The following is a 6000-nucleotide window of genomic DNA, read 5'->3' on the forward strand; positions in this document are numbered from 1 at the left end:
GAAAATGTGTTGATTCATATGGCCCTAAGTGCCTACACTGATGTCTGGGGGATTATAGAAGTATATTACTGTGGTGGACTGGGACGTAAAAGACTAAGGGCCTGATCACGAGTTTGGCAGTGTGGGAGCAGACCACCATGCCAGCGCCCCGCTCCCACACCACGAAACTCCTCCACCAATCTGCCCCCCAGTTTAGGAGTTTTCTCCTGGTCTGGCGGGCGATGCTTCGCGGTCCCAGGAGGTGAGCCTTAGAAAGGCACCGCAGTGGGAACTCCAAAGCAAGTTCCTTCATGGCATGGACTGTTAAGTCCATGCTGTGCAGGACCTGGGGGTGCTTTAGACAAGGGGGCACACCACGTGCCCCCTGCATGCATCCCCTGGCCCTGAGACAACAGAGGACCCTGTAGGCTCTCCTTTATTTCCTCACTGCCAAACCTTTCATGGCAGGCTAACCACCATGAAAACTCTGGTGGTGTGGAAACTCATAATATGCTTGGGGGTGCCGCAGTGACTCCTGCAGCATATTGCAGGCCTCAGACTGCTGTGCCACCGCAGAGGGATCATGGATCCCTGGCAGTTGCAGCGGACCGATGGCTGTCCGACAGCCGAATTCGCAATAGGGCAGTCAGACCGCCGGTGCAGTGGTTGTCAAAATGCCACTGTGAATCACCAAACTCATAATCACGCCCTAAGTCAGAAGGTAAAATCTTTGACCCGCCAAGCCTGGATGGTGTATTTAACCTGCCCTCCATTACATGCTCACAGCTCAAATTACACATAGGTACCGATCTACTGCAACCATTGACTATCATTGAAGCTGTGTGCTTCTTGGTGATATTTCTATTTAAAATTTAAAAAAATGATAAATCCAGTTCCCCTTATTGGATTTTTGTCATTGTGGTGTCAGTTTGCTTATTAAAATGTACTCTGTTGTCTTAATTTAGTTTGTGATTATTATTGTTTTGCATTATTACTGCTTTGCTACTGCATGCATACTATACACATTGCCCTAAGTTAAGCCAGTCTGCTCTGTGCCATAGCTCCCAGGGGGTTGACCTTAGGTTAATTTAGTGACTTTGAGGGTTTACCCTGACAAAAGTTGTGATTATTCCTTGAGGTAGGTAGCCACACACCCCAAATAAGAATCCAATTTGTTACGTGGGTATTCTAAGGATGTTCCTCTATAGTCAACTTAAATTGATACCACATTTAGGCAAATGATTTAGCAGTAAAGTGACATAATAAATCACCAGGATTTTAATTCCTTTGGTCTAACAAACTCGACTACTCTGATATGTTTCCAGTGTAATTACAGGGTTACTTCATAATGGTGTTGGCTCATGGAACATGGGTACATTTGATTCTTTAACACAATACAATAAATTCTTATATAGAGGTGGATTACTATGTAACATATGTTTTTGAAATATTTTGAGTGCCCAAGCATGAATATGTACTCCTGCCAGCCATTTTACCTATCCATATTTTCTAGAATACTGTTATCCATATCCTTCATAAACTCTGAATCAATTAACCATTCACCATGAGCTATACTTGTGGGCCAGTTTATAGAACGGATATCAACCTGATGAACTGGGATGGTATCTTTGCTTGGCTCAAAACCACCCATAGGAATGCCAAATTTGTCAAGTCAAAGCTTTTCTACATCTAAGAAGACTCATGGCCCTGAAACTGTCCCAAAACATTTTTTTCGCACACGATGATTCATGTATCCACCTGGATCCCCCCAGATCCTTCAAGTATTGTGCGGATTCAGGTAGATCTACGTATCCAGACACCAATTTTTAAAAAAACACATACGTCCACTCACAGTACTACACAACTACTCACACTACTCACACACCTACTTACCCACACAACCACTCTCTCACACCCATACATAGAGCCATTGACATACCAACACAACCACTCACAGACTCACAAAACCACTTACACACACGCCCACCCAGCCACCCACTCACACACCCAAAGAACAACTCACATTCACTCATGGACTCATTTAGCCACTAACACAGCCACTCATAAACCCACAAAACCACTCCCACACAGCCACTCACACAACCACTTAGACACTTACAAACCCACACACAGGCAGTGATACACTTATAGGAATTGCAATAGCATTTGTTTTGTATTAAATATGTTGTTTTATTATTGAATGTGTGCAATATTACCGTCAGAATCCGGATCCATAAAATGAATTTACAAGACTTGGTGCACTGCATTTATAGAAATGCTACATAATTTACCTTAGCTTAATTTTTTAATTTGTACTTTTAAGATACACAGTAAGAATGAATATGTAATAAAAATGTATTTAGAAACTTGTGAAAATGTATATTAGTAAGTTAATCGTATGTGTCAAATCATAGTACAATTTATATTAAAAAACCTGTGACATTAACTAAAAAAGGGTTACAGGGATGTTACACTTAGGAAATAGCATTGACAAAATTTGGAAATTCACTGGAAAAAGCAAGGAATACAGGGGTGTTATAGTTAGGAAATAGAAATAAAAACCCTTAAAAATTCACTTAAAAAACAAAAGTTACTCATGCCTAAGGTAACTATTACCCACGCCTTCCCCATGCACTGGTAATTACCACATATATTTCATCAGTCATGACATCTTCTATGACATCATTGATAATATCACTGCGACATTTACAGTGAAATTATTGATGTGAGAGAACTGTGCTTGATATAGTTACCGTAGGTCACAAGTTATAGTTACTTGAGATAACTGTAACTATAACTGCTAAATTTCTATTGTTTTGTGTGTGTAAATGCTGAACCTAACTATAACATCCCTGTAACCTTTGATTTTCTAGATAGATAGATAGATACACAAAGTAAGAGGCACTTTCAGGATCAGGTGCTCAATTTGATATTTATTCTGCAGGCAGTCAAAAAGCATTTTGGCTCACATAGAACCTTTTTCAAATTATGTGCCATCCACCTCACCAAAAATAATGATGTGTGGTCTATATATTTTATTATTTCATCATAACGTGTATTGAAATGGGGAAGAATATTTCAATGTAAGTATAATAGATATTTGTCAATCTAGTCGGGGACCTGATTCATTAATAGGTAAACGTGTATATTCATGTGTTTATTCTCGTCTGTGTAAGCCACAATTGTATAGTAAGTGCTCTTATGAGTACACAACACCTTTACCTCTATTTGACACTTTCCTTTCAATCTGTACAGTACATCTAGAGCAGCGTAATTTTGGCTCCACCTTTACACGCTACAAATACACAATATATATGTGTGCTTAGCACATGGACTTTGTACGTCCTAATGATATTAATGTAAAGTGTTGAACTTGACATTATTATTAAAGTGCATTCACTGTTGGATTAGAGACTCATATATACACTGTGTACCTTAATTCATCAAATTACATTTCGGGCCTGATTACAATGGCGGTCTGACGAGTGTGTGACCGCCATCGCCGCGGTAATGGAACTGCCCGACATGTAATCTGCAGTTTCACCCGCCTAATTACAATGCGACCACCATGTAGGCGGTTGGAAAAATGCCTTTTCCCATTGCGGCATGTGTTGCGGCCCATAAAAGGGCCACAGCACAAGCCGCAATGGAAAAAGGCATTTTGCAAACATTCATGCACCATGTGTGCCTGGCACACGGGGCATGGACGCTTGGGAGGGCACCACATGTGCCCCTCTGGCCCCATAATGGAGTCTCACAGTGAACAGGGGCCCAGCTATGGACCCCAAAGTCCCTCTCCATCTGCCTTTACATGGTGGTCAGACCGCCATGTAAAGGGAGAAGGTACATTGTAATCCCTAAGGCGGTGCCTCTGAAAGCACCACCCCCATTACAGGGATTACGTTCCAACCAACACCTCTATAGGCTCCTTGAACCTGTCGGAGACATCGGTCGGTCCCTCCAACCCCTGCGCTCTGACCGACCCTATCATTATGCAGCAGTCAGACCACAGCCTTAGATGTCGGACGGACCGCCACTGACAGCCTGTCAGTGGCGATCCACCCGACATCATAATGAGGCCTTTACTGTTTAGGTGATTGAATAAACCAGCCTTACACTATTACAATGAATTTACTTTAGAAATGAAAACAATTATGTGGTATGAGCACTAATGTTTCATATTTGCATTTATAATATAGTTCTTAGTCACATTTATACACATGTACTCAAGATTTCATCTGTATGCAACATGTAACATGAATCTAATGTACTGACATTTTTCATTTATTTGGAAGTTGAATGTGCAAAGCAAAGGTATATTAAATGTGCAACATTGATTTAATATGCTAAATTGTCTTGACTAGGCCCGTATTGTCTTCTACATGAAATGCTGTTTTCCATTTATATTTTGCTTGCATGTCTTTTCATTGCAGGTGCAATTCATATGGTTTGTTAGTTTGAGAATAAATATATAACACTGTACTAGTGATAGAGAGAGCGCCTGAGAAGACAACCTTGACAAGGACCAAGGACCATGGAGAGTCAGAGTGTCAACTGAAAGTGTCCATTCAGCCCTGTTGCAAAGAATCGCAGGTAACAAAAGAGAATACGTTCCATGTCTGACCTGGGAGAAATCGTTTATGTTTAGGCTCACAATGTGAGAATGAAAAAGACAATGATACCCCTGATGATATGAACAGAGGGGTGTTACTTTGGAGAGTCTTGTGGCAATAACTGGTGTTCACACTGTCTGATGTCAAAGCAGTTTCCTTTAAGCTTTGAGAGGTGGAGACATCTATGTGTATGCCCTTTGACTCTTTGCTGAGTGTGGCTTAGGCAAACACTTGCACCCGTAGCCGAAGAAGAGTCTTGACCTTGCTTCTGAGTTGCTGACACCTTCCCGCATTTCCCCCCATTTTCCTATTTTTCTGCTTTTCCCTGATGTTTTAGATCTTTTTAAGGTATTAAGCCACCTTCCTTAGTTTGGACTTTAACGTAAATGATTTTAAACTTCTCTCATGTATAGAAGAGAGAATCAGAAACTCTTCTCTGAGCATCAAATTCTGTTATTGAACTTTTGTTTTGCTGTGACTGAACATCTTGCCTGCCTTTAACTGGTACGCCTGAACTTCTTTAGAAGGTTGGGTTATCCTGTTGTTATTCTGTATATTTACAGCATGCTATTGAGATTTGTTTACCTTAACCTGAATGCTAACTTGTAGTTGACCTTTTTAACTACAGTAACTGATTCCTGTTCCTTACTGTGTAGCCAAATGGGTTGCACTGTTAAACAAATTGATTGATTTAATGCTAACTCCCTTTACCTCTCAGGTCCACCTGATAATGGTAAGAGGATTGGCCGAGCACTGCATCACATCATTTCATCATGTTATTGCCCCTCATATGTTAATGCAACTTCAGCTCAGATGATTAGTCAGTTACTTATCCAAGTTTAAAGTTGAAGGGTATCTTGTGTTGAAACCTAAAATGTACTTAGATTCCATTTGTTGCAGCAGCTTCTTGCAATCTCTTTGTCTTGTTAATCTTTCAATCCTGTCAACAGCAAAGAAATGTCGTTGCTCAGTCCTGTCACCATGAATTTCTGTCAAAGTGTCTAGGAACTGGGTAAGAAGTGTCCACTCTTTTAATTGGTCTAAAAATTCTTCAACTTTTTGTTACAAACTGGAAAAATCATTCTCCCAAAATACATGAGGGAGAGATTAAAAACAATGCTCTGCTTGCTACGAAGCAAGTATAAGTGGATAATCAAAGATTGGAACTGACACCTTGGGTTTACAACATGTGACTTGACCACTAGGCCTCCTCACGTTGTGTGTTGAGATGGGGTAAAGGTAGTGCTTAATTTGTAAAGAATTACGTGCCCAGCCCAAAGTTTTGCTCAGAAATCTGCAGCCTGTTGTATCAAATGTCACGGTGTCGAGTACCAAATCTGCATTATCTTGATTCCATCTCATGCCTCCTTCATTCACCAGCAGACTGCCTATTTATCGCACTCATTCT

This window comes from Triturus cristatus, chromosome 11, assembly GCF_964204655.1.
Source record: "Triturus cristatus chromosome 11, aTriCri1.1, whole genome shotgun sequence".
Taxonomy (NCBI): Eukaryota; Metazoa; Chordata; class Amphibia; order Caudata; family Salamandridae; genus Triturus; species Triturus cristatus.